Here is a 23,572-nt window from a genome sequence, read left to right on the forward strand (position 1 = left end):
TGTACCAACTCTTGTGCTCAATGTTTTCTAAAATTCATACTTTCCAATGCCTTGGATCAACTTATCTACACCCCCAACAGGGGAAGCAATATCCTAGACCTGGTCATTACCAGCATTGGCAACCAGTGTTCCACACCAGAGGTCAATTCCTCGTTGGTCAGATCCGCCCACAAGCTAATCTCCCTAGACATCCACATCACACCCCCACCCCCCCATTAGGGAAACCACCGTAAAAAATTTCTCCAAAGCCAACTTCATGATTCTTAAGACAGAAGTGGCAAACTTCACGACACCCATGCTGACGGACAATAATGGTATGACTGCTGAATCCTATACAAATGCACTTTATAGACACTTACATGAGTGCATGGATCGTGCAATCCCTAACAGAACCAAGATGCTATCCTCCAAAAAAAGGAAGCCAATCTGGTGGTCATCTGCCATAAACAAACTCTACAACAGAAGAAAGAAACTGTCGCAAAAAAAAAGAGTAAACTCCCATGATTGGAGGAACTCCCTGGTCAGCCTCAATAAGAAGCTGAGATCCCTCATAAAGTCCTCCAAATCTAGTTATGAAAACAAAATTGCCACTGATTCTAAAGACAACCACAAAGCATTCTATAGCTATGTCAAGAATCTCAATGGCAACACTCAGATCTGCTCTGAGTTACAGCACAATGGCACTAAATATACAGAACCAACTAATATTGCCAACATCCTGGTAGATAGGTTCAGTGCTAACTTTACCCCTCTCTCACCCCCTAAAGGGCCCATTTGTATACCGGAAGAATGCAAAGTTCCTGTAATCATGGCTGCACAGGTAAAAAACACACTCTCCAAAGCCAAGAACACTGCATCCATGGGACCTGACAACATCCCAGGCTGCGTTCTACATGAATTACAGAACAAACTGGCACCCTACCTAAGTACCATGTTCAGTCATAGCCTCACCTCAGGCTTTTTGCCCACTGAATGGCACACAGTAATGGTTATCCCACTCCACAAAGGGGGAGCCACCAAGGACCCTGGGAACTACCGCCCCATTAGCCTGACGAGCCTGGTCTGCAAGGCTATGGAACGTATCATCATGAAACTTATAAACAATGACATTGGTAATCTCTAAACTCTGGACCCTACCCAGTTCAGGTTTGTAAAAGGCAGATCATGTCTCCTAAACCTGATAAACTTCTTTGAAGCGGTCACCAAAGCCGTAGATGAGGGTAAGGTAGTTCACACAGCCTATCTAGATCTCACTAAGGCTTTCAACACCATCCCCCACTCTGGAATTATAGATAAACTCACTAAACTAGGTATAAATCCCTATATCACAAGGTGGGTTACCAACTGGCTCACTGAAAGAACCCACACTATGAAAGTAGCAGACTAAATCCAGCTTCAGACCAGTGACAAGTGGAGTACCACAGGGTTCAGTCCTGGGTCCTCTCCTGTTTGGTATCTACTTCTCTGAAGTACAAGCTAACACAGAAGGTCTTTGGCTAACAAAGTTCACAGATGACTGCAAACTAGGTGCCATAATCAAAATTCCTAATGATGTGGACATCCTACAAAAGGGCCTCACTGAGACAGATGCCTGGTGTCAAAGCCATGGCCTCAAGCTCAATGCTAAAAAGTGCATTGTCATCCCTTTTGGTAAAAACTCTGTACCCATGAACTACCACATAGGCGGTAGTCTACTTAACACCGAAAGTATGATAAGAGACCTTGGGACACAGGTGGACAGTAGTGTCTCCTTTGATAATCGCATCACCACAGTAGTCAGGAAATCTTTCTACGTGGCACACCTCATCACAAAAGGTTTCTCATCCAGGAAAAAAGAGGTCATTGTTCCCCTCTGCTCATCACTCATTAGACCCATTATAGAGTACAACACCCCATTTGGTATGTAACTCACAAGACATCTACAACAACTGGAAAGACTGCAGAAATACCTCACAAAAAGGATTACCGGCTTCAAAAAGATGCCCTATGCAGACCATCTCAAATAACTCCAGCTTTACTCTGCTGCATATCGCCTGCTCAGAGTAGATCTCTGCCTAACATACAATGCTATGTCAAACCCAGAGCTGTTGGACATGCTCCACTTAAAGAAATCACAATCCCTCCGAGCTACACACCCTAGGGACCTAAATCTTGTCACCACAATAAACAGAACATGCTGGAGGGATAGATTCCTGTCCCAGGCACTTCCCATACTCTGGAACAAACTACCTATCTATATCAAACAAAGCTCCTCATTAGCACTCTTCAAAAAAATCTTGATGATTGGATGGGAGATAGGAAATTCATCCCGCTGATCACTTCTGTGGCTCTGCTCGACAGGGGCACAGGAAAATAATTTTCTTGGGTGGCAAAAGCCAGGGTACCATTTGGCTAGGCTTATATAAGCCCTAGGGCCTATAGCCTAGTACCTACCTATGAACCTATGAAACCCCCGAAAATGGCACACCAATTTTTTTTTTTCCATGGGAAAAAAGTCGATGTGCCGTGGCTTCACTATTTTCAACTTTCAGACTTTAGGGTTCGATATTACAATGTTCGAACTTGTTTTAGTTTGACATTCTAATATAGACCCCATTGAAAGACCAGGTTGTATTTTTTGCTCTTTGAACTCTGGTCATGGTTGAAAAGGGTTAATAGACCAATCAAATAATAAATAAAATACATTAGTCAGTATACTCTGGGGTGGTACTGTCATGTTACATGTTCTCCAGTAGATGTGATATATACCAGTGTGTCTTCACTCTGTTGTCCTTTCATTGCATTGTATGCATCCTGTTGACATACAGATTGTTCACAATAAATACAACTAACTTGCAACCACCAAAAACTTCACCTTCCACTGAAGGCAAATGGCCGAGGTACCAGAACGTGCAATAAAAGGCTAAAAGCATCTCAGAGCATTGTTCCTTTCGTGGTGATGTTTTAGTGATGTTTTTTGGGACATACAGATTGTTCACTGCTGGACTAGGAGCGGTAGTTTCTGATAACACAATTCAGCTAAGTAAGCAAATGCCAGTGTGCCCTACTTCATTAGTCCCAAGCCATCCATACTGTTGTTGTCATCATATTTCTGTTTCTGCTGTGTATGAGTGTGTCACAACATGAAGCATGATTCTGTACTTTTCATTGTCTTATCACTAATAAAAGCACCTGCCTCTCAAATGGGAAAATGTCTGATTATATTAGTATTTGGGCTATCATATTTGTCAAACCTCTGATGGTCTAATCTTGGTGTAGGACTCCATCATGTTATATTAGAGGTTACCATATATGGTTGTCATTATGTTTTCCATAACTGTACAGACCATCACCATCTATGATACTCTCTTGGGTGTGTTCTAGGAAACACCCATAGATGTGTTCAATCACTTGAATCAGACTTCTGGAGCCAGACTTTGTGCTCAGTCATGTACTTGCACATTTTACTTACAGCTTTCTAGTCTTCCTATACAGGCAATAGAAGAGTGCATGTGTCATAGACCAACAATCCAAGAGGCATCTCCTATTATTTATTTATGTTGTCCATACTCTTGGATTAGACTATGCACATTCTTAGTTTGGCAGTTTTAAATGCAACTCCTTATATGCACCTATCACCATCCAAATGGGTTTACTTTATTGCACTGTTGGTGCAGTGTCCTTCACCTAGCATACACTGTTTTCTGAGCAGTAAGATAAAATTGTCCCCTGATTACATAGCATTCAGCTGATGTTGGTGATAAGTAACAGCCCCATAGAACATCACAGTCATTACTTGTTGATGATGTGAGAGACTGCAGTCTGGGATACTGCTGGCATTTCACCTGTCTAACATTGGAATGACCTAGAGATGATTACCCAGCAACAGGCTTACTTTTTTCCAAGGGCAACAGGGTAACACCTTTGGCCTTGTGAACTCATGGGCAATGTACACAGGATACACAAAGCAGGCACTAGCTTCCATGACAGAATACATTCCATTCTCTCAGTTTTTTTTTTCCCTTAAGAGTGACACACTGGCTAACATGGAGTGTTTCACCAGTTTATAATTCTTAATCACATTGCGGATGCCTTTTCTATCAGCTAAGATGTAGATACCTTATTGCAACTTACGTCAAGCATAAATTTGTTGGAATCCAGCACAAAGTTTTAAAATAGTTGTTAAGCTCCAGGATTGTTGATTATTTCTTGGACCTGTTTCCTTGAAAAGAATATTAAATCTTTGAAGATCTTGATTCATTTCATCAGGGAAAACTATAACAAGAGTCCCAGCAGATGTGCTGTACAGTTTTGGAGTTTTTTTCCACTGAGTAATATACTTTATTTACTATAAGTTCTTAATATTTAATTAGAGATTTATGGATATTAGAACAAGTTTCTGAAGTGTGTGTGTGTGTGTGTGTGTGTGTGTGTGTGTGTGTGTGTGTGTGTGTGTGTGTGTGTGTGTGTGTGTGTGTGTATGTCTGTGGGCATGAGTGTGTATGGGGGTACATTCTGGGGTCAATGGGTTGGACAGTATTAACATAAAGGCAAAGTGATCTGATATTACAAGTAAGAACGTTTCAGATTTCTGCATTCATTTTTAGACTTCCCTCTCCTGCTAAATGATCACCCTTTACCCAAAGGTTAATGGATTTTTGAGAAATCAGATAATTAAGGATGTCCATCAGATATAATATTAAACAAATATAATATGCCTGTAATAAATATGTCTCTCTTACTTAACATATTTCTATTTTCACAACTGTCCTGTGATGGAGATACATATCCATAACAGTGTACATACTGAGTGTATATGACTGAAAATTAGACAGAATTGAGAACCAGTGCTGTAACTTGGCTTTTTTAACTTTGCATAGTTTACAAGTCCGTTCTTGATTAAAACAGCACTTCTTTTTTTTATTTTAATCTATCTTTGTGTAGTCTTTTCTGATTAAATTATTATGCTGTTTAAAGATAGGCATCTTTTTTTAATGTTTGGTATCAGAATTGATTGTTTAAACTTTATGAAGCAGTCTTATTCTCTTAATTAGATACTATTCTGTTAACCTTCAGAAAGCAAATACACATGTTATACTCGTCCTTGAGATATGAATGATTGGATAAGAAGGGCAAGGCTGGGAAATGCTATTCTTTCTTAAATTAAATTGCTTGGGGAGGGGTTAAAGAAGAACAAAATTGATTAACTATGAAAATGAAGCACTATGTAGAAAAGATAAAATTATATCAGATTCCACCATCAGTTAACATTTTGGGCTGGATTTCAAAAGCTATTTGCAGACAGTGCAGCATGTCAAAGGAAGACCTCAGTGCACTGGGTGCAGACATGATTCTGCACACTCCTGTTGAATTCCAAACCACATCGTGCACACCCAATGCCACTTAAATGTGACAAACTGCAATGCCAGCTCTGTTTCCAAAATCCTCGGCATATGCTATATGGCATTACATGAATGAAAGTACTACTTCCATCATATTCTGTAAGAGTACGGCAAAAAATAAAAGAAAAATGCAACTTGCAGTGAATAAACTGCAATAGGCTGTGGTAATACAAGCAAGGTATGAGGATATTAACAACAAAGCAGCCAGCTAGAGTGAGAGCAAGGCTATAAATAAACCAGTTGTCAGACCAACAAATAATTGACAGGTGCCACCTAAACAGACAGCTGGTGCATGCTGTCTGCAACATGTGTGCCCCACACACGACATGGGCAGACTTTGAAAGGAAACCCCAGCCCCCTTGAAACCAAAGTGTATCTCAACCTGGGTGTACTTGCATCCAGCCCATTCCAAAGACACACGGAGTATGCTATGGTACTCTCACAGACAGCTGTCAGTCATATCCTGGCAAAATTCCTGGCAGCAATGTATGGCAATGTGGATGACTGCATACACTTTCCATCCATCAACATGGAGTGGAGAACTATTTTGCACCAATTCTATAATATCACAAACTTCCCCCATTTACTCAGTACAATAGACTGTATCCACTTCCCTATCAAGACTCCAGTACATCCTGAAGCAGACTGATACATAAACAGAAAGGGCTGGCGATCCCTGAATTGCCAGTTTATGTGTGCAGCAGATGGCAATTTAACAAACATCATGATAACTCACCCTGGAAATGTCCATGATGCTACCATATGCAGGGAGGTGGACTAAGGGCCACATTCCAGCAAGGTAAAATACCTGAGGGTAAGTAAAGGAATACAGCTAGGATGTATCCATGTTGACAACATGCGTGTTTACTCCTCACAACAGGTGATTAGTTATCCACTTAAACCATGGCTAATAAACCTGTACCATGAACCATTAAACCCTGCAGAAGGGGCCTACAATAGAGTGCACACAACAACAAGAAATACCGTAGAACATGCGTTCAGTATACTAAAAGGTAGGTTCATATGTCTGGACACAATCAGGAGTGCACTGCAATACACACTAGACAAGGTAGCACACATGATAATGATGTGTATCATGCTACACAATAAGCTAGCTAGAGCAAGTGGTGGTCTTCCAGCTGCAGGTGTGGTTGAACTACCCCAAGAACCCCAAGATGTCTAAAGATGACATTCTGCAGGAATCAGAGGAGGAGAAAGAGGGCATAGGCAGAAGAAGACACAAGTGTAGGCTGCAGAGCATGTGACCACAAGTGCAGCATCTGACCCACAACTTTGAGTCATGACAAACTACATATTCAGAAGCACAGAGATTAAACACTGATGTCGGGCAGCGCAGTGGTGCAGCGGTTAATGCTGTCGCCTCACAGCAAGAGGTTCTCCAGTTCGATTCTCGAATGGGGTGACTTCTGTGCGGAGTTTGCATGTTCTTCCTGCGTTTGCGTGGGTTTCCTCCGGGCACTCTGGTTTCCTCCCACATTCTAAAGACATGCTTCTGGAGCATTTCTCCCCGGGCCTCTACTGAAAACTGGATCTGTGGAACCTAGTCGGACTTTCCCGGTCAACAAATGTTAAGTAAATGTTCAGATTTTTCCCTACCACAGCAGCACAGATTGCATCTAACAGCAACTATACAGTAGATGTACACACTGAGCATCAGACATAACAACATAATCATAACGTATAACATTACAGTATATGTGTACTTCTGTATATGTGTCTTTGTTGTGGTTTAAGCTCAGTTAACCAGACCTGCTATGTGGTTGGTGTTCTTTACCAGAGGTCCAGAGTATTTATTCTTGAATCCAAGCCATCCAAAGCTAAGAACAAAAAATTAAACTTATTTTGAGTTTGATCTGCACTTTTTATCTGTATTTTACAATTTTACCCCATTAATTTGTGCCTTTTTGACTGTTTTTACTGTCTGTGCCTGATTATAACCTGTGGGATGCCCTACCACTGGCCCAGTAATCAAGGATCCACAATCTTCATCACTGGCAACAGTGAGGGACTTACACAATGGGAGGATGACAAATACAGACACAGTAAAATGCAATTTCCCTTAAGACCACACAGAGACCACAGTCAGTCTGGAGTTGGTTTCTTCCTCTTTCTTCAGATCCCCAATAAGACACCCCACTGGCACAGTTATAGGGTTGAGATCTCAGCTGAGTGGCCAAATCAAGGCCTCCAGCACCCTTTCTGCCAAACCAGTGCTTCATGTTCCTACCCAAGTAGCTGACACTCATACAGTTTGAGATTTGATTTACACACACACACACACACACACACACACACACACACACACACACACACACACACACACACAGACACACACACACACACACACACACACACACACACACACACACACACATGGGAAAGGCTGGCACAGGTTTACTGGCTATGTCCCCTTCTACCCAGACTATAAGGAAGTTTCCACCTCCAACAGCCACTACTTATCAGCTTCTTTAAGGCCCTTAACAAAGGGTTCCAATCCTACTGTGTAAAGCTATTATTAATCCAAATAGTAGTTTGACCATGAGCAAGGCTATTAGGAGTGGTGTGCACAATGTCACAAAATAGATATTTAAGTACTCTAAGAGTGTAAATATCTCTAGACAGACCAGCCACAACTGAAAGCTTTATATATATTTAATAATAAATAATAAAAGAACAAGACAATACTTAATATGTATTCACAGTAACCTCAGAGTTCAAAAACACAGGAAATATTTAAACAATATTGCAAGACTGTCTCAAATAAATAAAGAAAAACATCTAAATTAAGCTCAGCTATATTCCTGACTATGTCTGAGAGAAATGATTCTACCATATACATTTACTATTACAGAAAGACAAGTGCAGATGTGGTGAGTGGATGTTTCCAGCTGATGTTGTCAGACCAAAGACATACAAAATGCACAGTCACTGTCTCAGAGAGTTCTTAAATTAATATAAATATTACTGCTGGGATACTTGCAGCATTACATCTCTTTTTGTCACCTGACTTCAGTTCCCAGACTCAAAAACAACCTTTGCTTGAAACTGCTAGCATGTAGCATCTGTGTGCATCTGTATACATAGCATTCAGATGTTTGCCGATTCTGGAAGTCATAAAACAATAAACACTTTTGCATCTCAAGCCTATAAATTGTCTCTCTTTCAAGGCAACACAGAGAGTCCCCTAGTATAGACATCCTGTCTCCTGTTGATTGAAATTGAAAGATAACATCTCTTGTTTATGATCCAGCAATAAAGTACTTCAATTTCAACTATTCCTAAGTTTTGCAAGTTAATCTCCTGTTAAAATACATACATCTAAACAATTACAATGCTGTATAAAAATATCTCTTCAATAAACGTCTATACAATATGACATACAGTTCTAATACATTTGTAACACAGGCCTATGAATCATGTTGCTATTCACAAATGACACATAACCTTTTACAGAATAGCTGGGCTGACAGTATACCCTTTTGTTACATTTCTATATAAATCATATTAATATTTTCAAATGACATACAATTATTTACAAAATTCCAGACAGCTGGGCTGGCAATATTTCCATTTGTGACAACCAGCACTTGTTTTGCACTGGAATATTGCTTAGTTAGCATAGACTAGATCCAAGCTTGCTAAATCTAGCCTGTTTTTCATACACTTGAACTCAAATCCAACCATTTTACAGTAAGAAGGGCTCTTCTGCCCCCTTGTGGCTGAAGAGTGTAGATATAGCCTTGCCTGAGCTTGGGATTGCTGGAGGAAGTATTATTGAATGATTTCCTTGTGGCAAACTAGTTCAAAACTGTTTAATTTCACCTGTTTATAAGCTTAGTGTTTGCTCGTAGTTACAAACCACACAATGGTGGTTAGCGGTGCCTTGTATAGATGCAAACACCTAGAAACTATTTTTTTCCTGGGCATCAGTCAGTAAAACCCTTCAAGGTTCCATGCTACTCTGTGGGCAATGCAGCTGTGCATTTCTGCACTGTAGGCAACTCAGCTGAGCACTGAGCAGCATTGCTTCACTTTTCATCCATTATCTTCTATAGAATAAGTCCCCTCAGTCCCCTTGTTAATCCCAGAGCAATAGCTGATCTAATTTGCCCTCTCACAACTTAGCACTTAAGAATTACCTGCTACAATGGACAGTCAGTTCCCCAATATTTCTCCAGTCAGCCTGATTGACATTGGCATCTTAAGGCAATGTAGCAATTGCCTCATGCATAGTGCAACCACTTGCTCCTAAAATAAATACAGTATGTGAGAGATGTAACTATACCATGAAACTAGAATCAGTCATTTCACATAAAAATGAACAATACATCAAACAGGTTGTCAGCACACACACCTCTGCATTCACACAAGATAAGATCAAGACACATAAATCCACATATGCGGAGGTGCTTACTAAGAGCCTACCAAAAGACCAGAGATCTCCCAAGCGCAAACAACCTACACATACTGCTACAAAAACAGAATCCTCCACTACACATAACAACACATATTTCAGTGTCTCAACAATTAAGCCCATAACAAAACACCTCAAAACCTAATGTCTTAGACATAGGCGACTTGATAGTGAGACACACAGATGTCTCTCTCACCAGGCTGGACAAGGAAAAGGTCATGATCAGCTGCCATTCAAGTGCCAGGATCCATTCAAATCTTGCATGCACTCAAGTCACTCAGCAACAATTACTGTTATGACTCTGTCATAGTACATGTTGTAGTGAATGACTTGAGACATACCTCTCTGGACTATATGAAGAGAGACATGACTGTGCTCTCAGATTATGTGTCCCAGGCAGGTATATCCTTAGCCTAAGCAGCATTCTACCTTTACCTATAATGATGCCACAATACAGACAAAAAATAATTGTTTTCAATAACTGGCTTAGCTTCTGGTGTCACACCAGGTGGATCAAGTATCTGACAACCTGGGAACACATGGTCGACAAAACACTCTGCTTAGTGAGAGATGGCCTTCACCTGTCTCCTCAAGACTTTAGGATACTGGCAAAGATGCTTGCCTCCCCATAGTACATTTTTTAGGCAATGTAAAAACAACAAAACTTCAGACATAAAGAAATACACCAGAGAGAAACTCAGGGTCATGCTGCTTAATGCTAGGAGCCTAAACAGTAAACTGCACTCCCTGGAAGCACTCCTCACCTTAGAAGATGCTGACATCTGTGCAGTTACTGAGACTTGGTTCAAGGCCACAGAGAGTACCCTAGCTGTGCAAGGCTACAATGCCTTTCACATGTTCAGACCTCAACATGAGTGTGAAAGAACCAAAGGTCGATGTGCATCCATCTACATTAAATCCAAATGCACCTCAAGACTGGTAAAACAGTATGACTGTCTTGAGCTGCTCCAGATTCAAATAACCATAGTCAAATACCCTACCACATCATTGCTTGCTACAGGTCCTCCACTGTGAACCAGAAGAAGCACATCACCTACCCAGACTTGCTAGAATCACTCAGTATACAGCCAAACACCTTGGTCATGGGAGATTTCAACTATCCTACCATTGATTGGGTGACTTACACAAGCACAACTATGATTACTCTGAGGCTCCTGGATTTTGTTAATGCTGGTCTGCACCCCCACAAGGGGCTGAAATGTCCTAGACCTAGTGCTCACTAACATGGGGGGGGTCATTGCACTACTCCCTGTGTGTTGCCTTCCCTGGTAAGGTCAGACCATAAATCAGTCTTGTTTGAAGTAAAGATAAGACCTGACACTCCCACAGGGAGCAAAAAAACTGAAATATTTCTCCAAAGCAAACTATAGCCTACTAAGTGATGGTATAAAAAAGTTTCAAAGCCCATGCTAACACAGTCAGCAATCACTCCTATGTTAAAGTGTACACAAGTGCCCTATATAGCTACTTAAACAAATGTATTGACTCAACTGTACCTGACAGGACTAAAACTAGGTCCTCCCAAAAAAACAAGTCACAACAAAGAAACTGATATCTAACAACAAGAAGGAACTTACTCAACAGAGGAAGAATACCCTCCACAGCTTGAACAAGCAAATCAGATATCTTGTAAAGTTCTCTGGGGCTAGTTAAGAGACTAAATTAGCATCAATAGCTAAAAACAACCATAACACATTCTTTACCTATATCTGAAACCTAAAAGTGAATGCCCAGTCGTGCTGAACTTATATTGGGCGGTACCACTCACACTGAACCTGAGAAAATTGACAACCTGTTAGCTGACAGATTTGGGAATAACCAAAGAAAAAACTCTGTGGAAACAGTCCAAAACACAAATATAACACTGGTTTAATTAAGCGCTTTTCGTCACCTTCATTAAGGCAACTTCCTCAGATTACATCCTAAAGCAAAGAGACCATATAAATAGTATAACAACAAGTCACATGATAGTAACAGGAGCAAGTGCATTAATATACAAAAAAGTAGTACTTTAACTAAAATCTTCTAGACTCTCTGTTAAAAGATGCTGCCCAATGTTCCATCTGCTCAACATATTAAATAAATCACTTATAAATCCCACCCAAAAAAATAAGATGAAAGTAAATATAAAAATACAATATGCATACTATTAATAATATCGGGTAAACAACCATAAACTGTGATAGTTAGCACCATTTCAAAACCGTCAAAAATAGATAATAATAATAATTCACTTTGTCTGGCATCTTCTAAAATTTAAAACACATGATAAATTCTAACATATTGTTTACGTAAATTCAAAAAACATACCTGGTTATTCACTTTCTCTCTAAACTTCTGAGTTTTAAAAGGCATGTTATATTACAGTGGTCGTTTAACCCAGGTTCAACAAAAGCATTCAGACTAATTTGCCATAACAAATCACTTTCTTTAAGTAACAAGTTTGAAGGGCCACCTCGAATATTGTATTGAATTTGGTCAATTGCTTTGAAAGTAAATTTGTGACCTAAGTGTACCATACTGTGTCTAGCAAGTGCATTATCGCTTTTCTTTGAACTTATTGCATAAGTATGTTCGTATATTCTGTCTCTAAATCTTTGCTCCGTTTTCCCAATGTAAAAAGCTTTACATGAGAACACGAAGCAATGTAGACAACCATTTTTGAGTTACAATTTAAATTGTGTTTCATTTGATATTTCCTTTCATTGATAGTAAATGTACTACCAGTAATAATAAATTTACACATACTACAACACCCACAGGTGGCCATACCAGTAAGCCTGTGGGTACTCCTATGTTTTGAAGATTCCAAAATATTTTTCAAACTTGTTCCTCTCCTAAAAGTGATTCTTGGGCTCTCATTCAATTTCTCTAATAAAGTTTTATCCTGTTTTATAAGTTCCCAATTCTTGAATAGAATAGATTTTATAAGACCACTATCCATACTAAATGTAGTGATAAAACTGTGTTCAAAACCAACAACTGGTTTTACCCTAGTTGTCACTATTCTACCCTGATCGAAAATGTTGTCACCAAAAACCATAGGTCCAGTTTCATATATATCCAAACGTTCACCTCCTCCTAAGATCGGTGTAATAGACTTATTGACCCTTTTCAAATGGACTTCGTTAGTTACTGTTTCAATTAACGACCATGGGTACCCTCTTTGTTGGAACATCCTACCCAGTAAATTACATTCATCAAAAAAGTCAGAGTCACAGGACACCATCCTGGTGGCACTAATCATTTGACCTTTAACAATGGATCGCTTTTGTGACAATGGGTGTGAACTTGAAAAATGCAAAAATGCATTGCAATATGTATCCTTTCTATAAATCTTAGAAGTATACCTATTGTTAACCTCGTCTTTAACTAAACAAACATCAAGGTAATCAATACTGGTCTCTTGAAAGTTGAATGTAAATTTAAAAAAGCTAGTTGTGCTGTTAAAGTACTCGAGAAGTTTATCTGCTGAATCTGAATTACCTCTAAATAAAATAAAAATGTCATCCAGGAAATGTGTGTAGTATATAATATTGGACATATGGTTAACATTGTTAAAGACATAATTTTTCTCCCAATATGCCATGACGGTATTGGCAAAACTTGCCCCGCAGGGTGAGCCCATGGCTACACCCTGCTTTTGCAAGTAAAGGTCATTTTGGAATGAAAAGTAATTGTTGGCAAGAATGATGTCTAACAATACTTCTACAAGGTAAATTTCTTGGCTAGAAGCTTTTTTACTATAAAGAAATAAGCTGGCCCATTCCATTCCTTCTAAATGTGGGATTGACGTATAAAGATCTTTTACGTCTATAGTCAAAAAATTGTTGTGTTTATCAAAACACAACTCATTCATGTTATATAAAAACATCCAAGAATCTTTACAAACTTGGGTTTCAGTTACTAAGTACTTCTTTAAAATACTATCAACCACTTTAGCACATGGATATGTAATGGACCCCCGAGCGTCAATCAACGGTCTAAATGGCGGATTGACCAAATCTTTATGAATTTTAGGAATCGCAAATAAAACAGGTATTTTTGGCCATGCCATATTCATGTAATTATACTGGTTAATGCCAATCTTGGTTTCTATAAATAAATCATTAATATACCCATTTATTCGTTTATACACAACGTTGACTTCATTAATTGAGGCTTTACTATAAGCAACACTATCCAATAATGTCTGCACTCTGGCAACATAGTCAGTTGAATCAAACAAAGCAAGCCCACTACCCTTATCAGGTTTAATAGCTCGCACATGTAAAGATTTAAACATGTTTAATGCTGCTGCTTCATCACGGATAGTATTTTCTACTCGCACTTTGTTAAACAGACTTTTATAATTATTAGAGAAAAATCTCAAGTCTAGTTCAGTCATAGTTTCAAACATGTTTAACACAGGGTGAAGCGAGGGATTGTAAGTACTGGAAACTCGAAAAGGAGAAGAAAAGAAATCCTCCGTTGCCCCAAGGTTTCCAAACAACACCCTCAGGTTAAGTTTTCTTACATATAATTTAAGATCTTTTACTGTTCTAACAATGTCAAAGTGGCAAATGGGGACAAATGTGTTCCCTTTTGCTAGTAATTCCACTAGAATTGGATCAATTTCTATGGAAGAATAATTAAAAATATGAAAGTCGCCAATCTTGTTTTTCACAATAGCAACCTCATGTTGCAGGTCTTGTGTTATCTCCTGCGTTTGTTGTTCATACGCTGTTTGTTTTTTGAAAATGGTTGTTGGATTTTTTTGGGCTCGCCCCAGGATGAATCTCTTTGTGAAAATTTAAATTGTTCGAGTTGTTATAATTATGATTAGGAAAACTTGTTCCTTGTTGATTGTTATTTCCATCTTTGTTGTTAGACCGAAGACGCTCGCTTCGTCTGACAGTGTTATTTTCAGAACTAGGAGAAAGCTCTCCACTCGGAGGAACAGGATTCATGGTGTTACTCTCATTTCTTCCCTTACTCAAGTAATTTTTTGTGTTGTTCCCAGCAGCATTATTGGGAATCGCTAGGCTGACTTGAGCTAGAGATGGTTTAGGGTAGGCTAAACTGTTTTCGTAGGCTGCCCGGTCTCTGTTCATTTTTTTAATTTTGTTAAATTTAAGCCTGTCCAACAGCTGCTCGATGCTAACAAAGCATCTTTCATATTCATACTTGTACCTACAGAAGTCAACATGAGAAGTAATAGATGAGTTTAACTCGGAAACTTCTTGTGATAATTGCACAATTTGCAAATTATAATGTTTAAGCATTAAGTAAATCAAAGCAAACCCGTGTTGGTCAAACAATGTGTTCAATTCAAGATGAAAAATAGAGTCAGCAATCAGACCGGTAGGGTATAAATGATGTCTCAGACCTTTTGGCACAATATGTTCTTTTATACATTCTTGAAAGTAACTAGTTTCAAGCTGTAACTTCCTTAATTTGACCAGTTTAATGTCAAGAAGTTTCAGCTGCTCAGTTATAAAGACAGAAACAACCTGATGCTGATTAGCATTGTCAGCCAGTTGCCCCTCAAAGTTTTCCTGGTTGAAACAAAACTTCCACGTGTCATTAATCCACTCTTGGAACTGGGGGGTGCTAATAAGCCCCACAGTGCTGTTCTGCCTTCCATCCATATCATTAATCTGGTTATCGCATCTTACAGTAGGTCTGTTCACCGGTTCAATGATACCACTTGAATCTCCAATGTTATTAGCCAAACGGTTGTCCAAGTCATTGGTTGGTAATAGAACATTCCCATTACCGGCTTGTTGTTGACCCGGTGGAATAGATGAAAAACTGCTGCTGGCAGGACATGAAGCAGCTGGCCTTGCTTGTTGTAAATCTAAACGTACAACTAAATCATCTACATGTTGCGATAAGGCATTTATCAAAGCCGTTCAGTTTAAAAGTTCTGTTTGCGTTTGGGTCGGGTTAAACAGTACAGGACTATTAGAACCACTTGACTTTCCCAAAGCCATTGATGACAAACCACAAACTACTGAAACAAATAAACCACTGTGATACTAATAAACAAAGAAAAAACTCCGTGGAAACAATCCAAAACACAAATATAACACTGGTTTAATTAAGCGCTTTTCATCACCTTCATTAAGGCAACTTCCTCAGATTACATCCTAAAGCAACGAGACCATATAAATAGTATAACAACAAGTCACATGATAGTAACAGGAGCAAGTGCATTAATATACAAAAAAGTAGTACTTTAACTAAAATCTTCTAGACTCTATGTTAAAAGATGTTGCCCAATGTTCAATCTGCTCAACAACATATTAAATGAATCACTTATAAATCCCACCCAAAAAAATAAAATGAAAGTAAATATTTGAAAAATAGATTTGGCAATAACTTCACCCCACTGTCCCCACCAGCCATGCCACAAAACATTCCTGACACCAGTCCTCTACCGAGTATCTCCAAAGAACAGGTCATACATGCACTCTCCAAGGCCAAAAACACAGCCTCTATGGGACTAAGATAACATTCCAGGTTGCTTACTAAACAATCTAAAACAAGATCTAGCAGAAACACATGGCACTCTCTTCAAACCTAGTCTGAGCACTGCTTTGTTCTGGCAAAGTAGAGAACAGCAACAGTAATCCACTTGCTCAAAGGGGGCCCATCAACTGACCCAGGAAACTATCAGCCTCATAAGCCTAACCAGACTTATCTGGAAGGCCATGAAAAGAATCATCATGGACCTTATCAACAAGGACACAGACAACCTTCAATCTCTTGACCTGACCCAGTTTGCTTTCATCAAGGGTAGATCTTGTTTATTAAACCTGTTGCTGAGAATGCCACCAAAGCCCTGGATGAGGACAAAGCAGTACAAACAGCCTATCTTGATTTAGCCAAGGCTTTTGACACAATCTGCCACTGAGGGATCATCAAGAAACTCTCCGACCTGGGAATTAACCCATAAGTCACTAGATGGGTAGCCAACTGGCTTACTGACAGAAGGCACACTGTCAAAGTTGGGGAGTCTACCTCCACCAGTAGACAAGTTACTAGTGAGGTACCACAAGGATCTGTGCTGGGCCCTCTACAGTTTTGAATCTATTTCTCTAAGGTTCAAGTGAAAGTAGACTGCCTGGGGCTTACCAAGTTTGCAGATGACTGCAAGTGGGTGCAATCAATGAGTGCCCCAATGATGTAAACATATTACAGAAGGGGTTGACGCAGATAAATGACTGTTGCCAAACTCACAGACTAAAACTAAATGCAAAAAAATGCCTCATTATCCCTTTTGGCAAAGACATAGCCCCTGTTAATTGTGACATAGATACTGTAGCACCCTTCTAAGCTCAAACCTAGTGGTGTGAGACTTGGGAAAACAGGTTGATAGCAATCTAAACATTGATCATGATGTGTCTATAGTGGTAAGGAAAGCTTTCTACATTGCACATCTCATAAATAGGGGCATACCATCCAAGACTAAGAAGGTTATAACTCCTCTGTACTTGACCCTTTCCAGACCACTAATTGAGTACAATGCTCCCTTCTGTATGTATCTAACCATGAGAATCCAGGGCCTCAATAATGCGACTTACATGAAAAGCCTGAAAGCCCTGTCACTGTACTCCGTATCATGCTTGCTGCTGAGAGTTGACCTGTGACTCTGCCATAATGGAAATGCCTGACATCTGCAAATCAAATAGTGCAAGATTCACTCGTTCCAAGGATCTCAACCTAGCCTGTGACATTAACAAAATATGTTGGAGAGACAGCTATATCTTCCAGATATTGCCACTCCTCTAGAATAAGCTCCCACTTCATGTGAAGCAGAGCTCCTCAATGACCCTATTTAAGTAGATCCTTGACAACTGGATGAATGACCATAAATTCACCCTGGGGGTGCCAGCTGTGTCCCTCATGGACAGGGGTAGTATTTGCTGATCATATAATTTCTGTGCTAGCAATGACCATCTAACTATGCCCAATTAGGGTACATGGGTTTTCTACATGGGTAGGCTTGTAAAGCCCCTAGGGCCATTAGCCTAGTCATCTCCTTTGAACATATGAACCTATGAACCTATGAAAATATACAACTCTGTCACAACATAGATCATCAACTCAGGGCACAACTGACACAGGTATGCATACAAAGTCTTTCTGGTGTTTCTGTGTATGGCACAAAATAAGAGACACACTTAAGTGCAAAACATTCCTACCTATCCACTATAAAAGGATGCAAACAGGTAAACAGCACATGAAATAATGCAGAACTGTTGTTAATATCATAAACCAAATATATCATTGTAAAGCATGGATAAAGTAATGTAATAAATGGAGTCAGCTACATTTAGTAAAACTGTCCGACTCCTGTGGTATCACACTTGTCAATGAACACAGACAGATGACATTATCAGTATCTGGCATGGTAATCATCATAGCCACAGGGTGAGATTGATACTATCGGGCAGAGTAGATAACTGTTAGTGTTACTCTAATGCAGTCTAGGGTGCCCAAGCTGATGGCTCACAATGCAGTATGGGCTGCCTCTGCCATATATGGAAAACATTTGGCCCATGTTGCTCCACAGAGGAGACCAATGAGGTGATGCCAGCATATGGAGGTGAAGGAGCATGACTGCCAGGCCCACAGCAGATGGGCCAGCAATGGAAGTGTGTGCATGTTGGAGCATAGACATTGATGCCTGATGGACAAGGTTGGTTTTGCTTAGCAGGGCCAGCCTCTGTCATGTGGCAATCAGCTAAGCACAGTCAGGGCACATAGAACCCTGCTAGTACTACTGTGATGGGCAGTATCAATGTGTTGTGGGTAACTGCCAGCATCAGCAGCAGCAGTCTCAACCCAGATCTGTTGCTCACAGGCCTCATCTTATCCACCATCTGATGCCCCCTCGTTGTCAGAATGGCTGGACAAGTTTCCCTCCACATCTGAGGCCACAGCTGCATCCACATGACTGTCACCATTTTGGCTTGACTGTATCACCATGTCACTGTCTAATGTACCAGAGGACATGCTACCATACAGAGACACATCAAATACAACATGGGGATCAGTGGATGGATTAATGGAAGATACAGGTAGTTGATGTGCTAAAAGAAGAGACAAATGGCACGGATCAGGACAACATGCTTGCATCACATGCTGTATATCATTAAAGATATATGACACATATGTCTTACTGCAATTTTACAGATAATACTGATTTACCTTTAGGTATTGTCTGTGTATGGGTCACAGACTCTACATAACATGGAGTTGACAATTAGGTTATATATCCAACATATACATGGCATATGTGATGAATACAAACATAATCCACACCTAACAAGTTCTTGTGGGAAGACAATGAGGTAAAAGATTGATGCACTTCAATTATCGTAGGGAAAATGTCAGCATTATTAATCAAATCATTGCCAGAATGAACCATTCAAACAGCATTAAAACATACTACCTCACGAAACTTCCAAACAAACAAATGAAAAAAGCTGTAAAAGGCAAAATATTAAAAAACAAACAGCTAAAAACACAAAATTACTTTATATTATAAAAATCCAACTGGTAAGCACTTTCATTCCCTTTATGGCACTTCTTCAGATCAAGTTGTATAATGAACAAACTTATATAAATACATAATAACAGTAGCATGTGACCCAAACACTTAATGTCTTAACCCTTTCCTTCTAAGAACAACTTTAAGAACAACTTTAAAGTTTTCCTTATCATCTCGAATAAGCAGGTTAACAGATGAGGCAATATTTTTTGAAAAAGTATCTGAAGAACTCAAAAGGAAGTTTCAAAAAAGAAGGTACCCCAAGGGCATCATTAACAATTCCTGGAGGGAAGTAAAAAATGTAAGGGAACATAAAGTAGCAAATGTAAATAGCAAGTCTAAAGAAAATGAAAAGGATTTTTCCTTAGCATGTGTTTTAGACAATTGAGTAGATGAAAGTAAAATCAAAGGAATAATCAAGAATAATTGAAGATTCTTAATGATTTTTCAAGAAATTAAAATGTTATAGTGGGAGACCCTCCCCCGGATTCACTATCCTTCCATGCAGGACTAGCTTAGTCCTGCACTGAAGTGGCAGGTTAGGAGCAGGACGGCAGAGCACCATACATATTAATGAAGGACCACTGCCTGAGCTCCTAAATGGACACGGAGCATGTATAAGTGCAGGGGCCGTGTCTGAGAGCAGAGTTCTTAGAATATACATGCCCCTGCAATGAAGAAGAGCAGAGTATGAATAAGAATGAGCAAGACTGCTCATAGGTGTTCACATACCCCCAGCAACATCCCCCCAAGTTTACAAGAGCAATATTTATAACAGTAAAGATAAAGAAGTTTTTTTTTTATAAAACAGATTAACTTTAACTGTAGTTGCATGGGTTTGTCCATCGCTTAGCTACGGTTAATGCAGCTTAAATGGCACAAGAGGATAAAAAGCAAGATATATGCAAATGAAGCAGCACAGCAATAGTGTAGTGGGCGGAGCATTCACCTTACAAGCAGTCATTTCCAGTTTGAGTCCCACTCCAGTACAATCCATTTTCTATGTTAAATCACTTTATGATCAATTTATTTTGTTACATAACCTATGACATAACATATATTTGTGAACTGGAGTACTGCATTAAATGCAGATGTGAGGTGTCATTGTCATAATGTTGCAAAGTCCACAGATAATCACAAGTGCTCCATACAGTATATGTGCACAAGAATCAGGGATACAAATGGAAGGTAAAATGTGTAATGAATGATAAATCCATACAGTTTCCAAATCTACCACCTTCCCAAGAACCTTTAGACATTACTGTCTAAATTAGTGTGGTGGCAAGCGGGTATAAGCACTAGTAAGCAAGACTAAGCATATTTAAGCAGTAGTAAGTGGGTTTAAGCCTGTTTGCATGGGGGTAAGCAATGTGCACACAGATTAAGCAATACTGAAGCTAACTCTCTGCAAGCATATTTAACCGGAGGTTAGCATTGCTTACCTTTGTGCAAACCCACGCAAACCCAATTACAATTGCTTAAAAGTGTCTTACGCACTCTGTATGCATCAGCCACTGTTCTGGCCAGAAACAAAATAAACAGCCATTGTAGGTCTTGAAATGAGGACCCGGTGCACTATAGTCACAGTAGTTAACTACTAAGCCATCACAGTAGTACATAAGATTGAGGTATCACCAAACAGATCTTCACCATAGGAAATACAAACTGTATATGAAAGGACTCTATATACAGTTTTATATTATATAACCAAGTACAGGACATAAATATATAAACTGGAGTACTGCATTAAGCCCAGATGTGAGGTGTCAATGTAATAAAGTGTTGAAATCCCCTAATAAACACAAGGACCCCATACAGTGTGCATACACATGAATCATGGATACCAAACACATATATAACATGTAATGCATAATAAATCAATGCAACAATGCAAATATAATGCAACTTAAATATTAAGCAATGCTAAACATTGCACAGCCCAGCTTAGTAGGTTTAAGCAATATGTTGGCCAGCTAACTCAGTATGCCCATTGGTATACCCCTTTAAGCAATGCCAACCTTAGGTAAGTAGGTTTGCCCATAGCTTAGCCTTTTCAAAACCATCCAATCAGAGCAAAGTGCGGGAAACTGGCCCTATTTAAACCCAACAGGCGGGAATACATCTCATAATTTGTTGTAGCTTCCCCTTGTAGGCACTATGTCTGGAATGAGAGAGGGTGTGTGCTTTCGGGCACAGCTGTGGGGCATCCAGAAGTCCAGAGTCATGGCAGGACTCCTTGTGAAAGACCATGACATGAGACTACTGCAGGGCCAGTACCAGGGTTCCCAATATAAAGCGGAAGCCTGGATTCGTCTCGCCCGTGACCTCAGCAGTGCCACTGGCATACCCCGAACTGGTGAGCAGGTCAAGCATCACTATGCCGACTTGAAGCGCCAAAAGGGGGATCTCTTGGATCAGTGGATCCAAGAAGCTAGGAGGACAGGGGAAGTCCCAGCCATGTATAAGTATCAGCCCACTACCTGTTTAATAATTGCCAGCTCATGTATATTATGGATAGGTATGGCTAAATATTCTTCTTATGTCTTTCACAGTGGCAAGTGAGCGGGCTATGAACCAGGAGGCACATGGATGTAGATTGGAGTGGTTGTGACCCAAGGCAGGTTAGTAATACTCTTGCATGTACTGTCATAGGAAATAAATCTAAAAGTAGTAGTAAGTTAATTGACTGTATAAAACCTGTATTGTTTAAGGCGTGTACTGCACACACCAGAGAATATGGCAAGAAGAGTCTCATATAGGTTGTATGTAAATAAAAGCATAATAGCCTGACAATAAAGGTCTAACTGCTGGATTGCATGTCTTTACTCTGGTATCATATGGTAATGTAGATTTGCAATCACTTAATAGTACTGTTGTATTAAGCACTGTTACCCACACTGTGCTACATAAATAAAATGTGTAGGAATGTCTGTATATGACTGGTGTAATCCCAAGAGGTCATATAGTACAACTGAGAGAGACTTAGAAAACAGAGAAAAGACAGACAGTAAAATCCAAATAGCACACTCAACTGAGAAGTGAACTGTTGTAGTTTTAGCACACACAGCCATGGTTCGAATCCTAGGAGTGGTAGTAGGCTGCATACAGAATCATACCCCGCACCTATACAGATATGTCCAGAATGTCCAGTAAATCAGCCCATATCTGCTGCCTGTCCCCCTGAGAAATCAGTGGGATGATCCCAGACATTTAGGCAGCAAACAAGAAATACAACTGATTGTCAGACAGCTATAAGAACAAACCTGTCTCTCTAGCAACTCTACAAAATGTTATGAGAGTAATAAGCCAAGTATGTCCCATCTACATCCCCATGTTGTCAAGCTGTGATCAGAGTGTGTACAGTAACAGAGTGAGATGTATGTGCATAATACTAATGTGGACTCTGGTAATTTGTGTGGCAGCATTCAGGTAGTGCTAACAAACATTGCTCCCATAAGTCTGTCAGATACGAACAATGTGCCTAGAAATAAAAGATTGATATCCTGTACTGGTACTGTTTACTCTGGTATTGTATAGCATTGTTAGTGTTACAGTTGTTCTGAATAATAAGGTATTACTCATCACTGTCACCCACACTGTGTTACATAATATAACTGTCTAGGAAATCCTGTATAAGAGTGTTGTAATACAAGGTCAGAATGTAAAACCACAGGAGAATTATAGACAGAAATCAGATAAGAGATACACAGCAATATCTATATAGCACACACAACTGTGAGGGACAGTGTTTTATTTTTAACAGACACAGCCATGGTCTGTATCCTTGGAGTGGTAGTAAGCTGTATGCAGAATCATATCCCACAAGTGTACAGAAATGTCCAGAATGTCCAGTTAATCAGCCCATATCTGCTGGCTGTCTCCCTGTCCCCCTGGCATAAGGGTGTTAATCTCTGACATGTAGGCAGCATTTCATGTCACATAACTGACCGAAACATATTTGGAAAATGTCAATGAAAACAAACCTGTCATTGTACAATTCACTAAAGGTTTAAGAGGGCAATAGTCGAAATATGTCCCGGTTCACCTGCATGTGGTCAAGACATGCCAAGAGTGTGTGCAAAAAGAGATGGACAGGTATGTGCATAACATCAACCTGGAATCTGGGAGTATGTGCAGAAACAGTTAGTTAGTTAGTGTTAACAAACAATTCCTCCACAGGTATGCCAGGTAGAA

The sequence above is a fragment of the Protopterus annectens genome, chromosome 5.part0, assembly GCF_019279795.1.
Source record: "Protopterus annectens isolate FY-2018-M chromosome 5.part0, PAN1.0, whole genome shotgun sequence".
Classification (NCBI taxonomy): Eukaryota; Metazoa; Chordata; order Ceratodontiformes; family Protopteridae; genus Protopterus; species Protopterus annectens.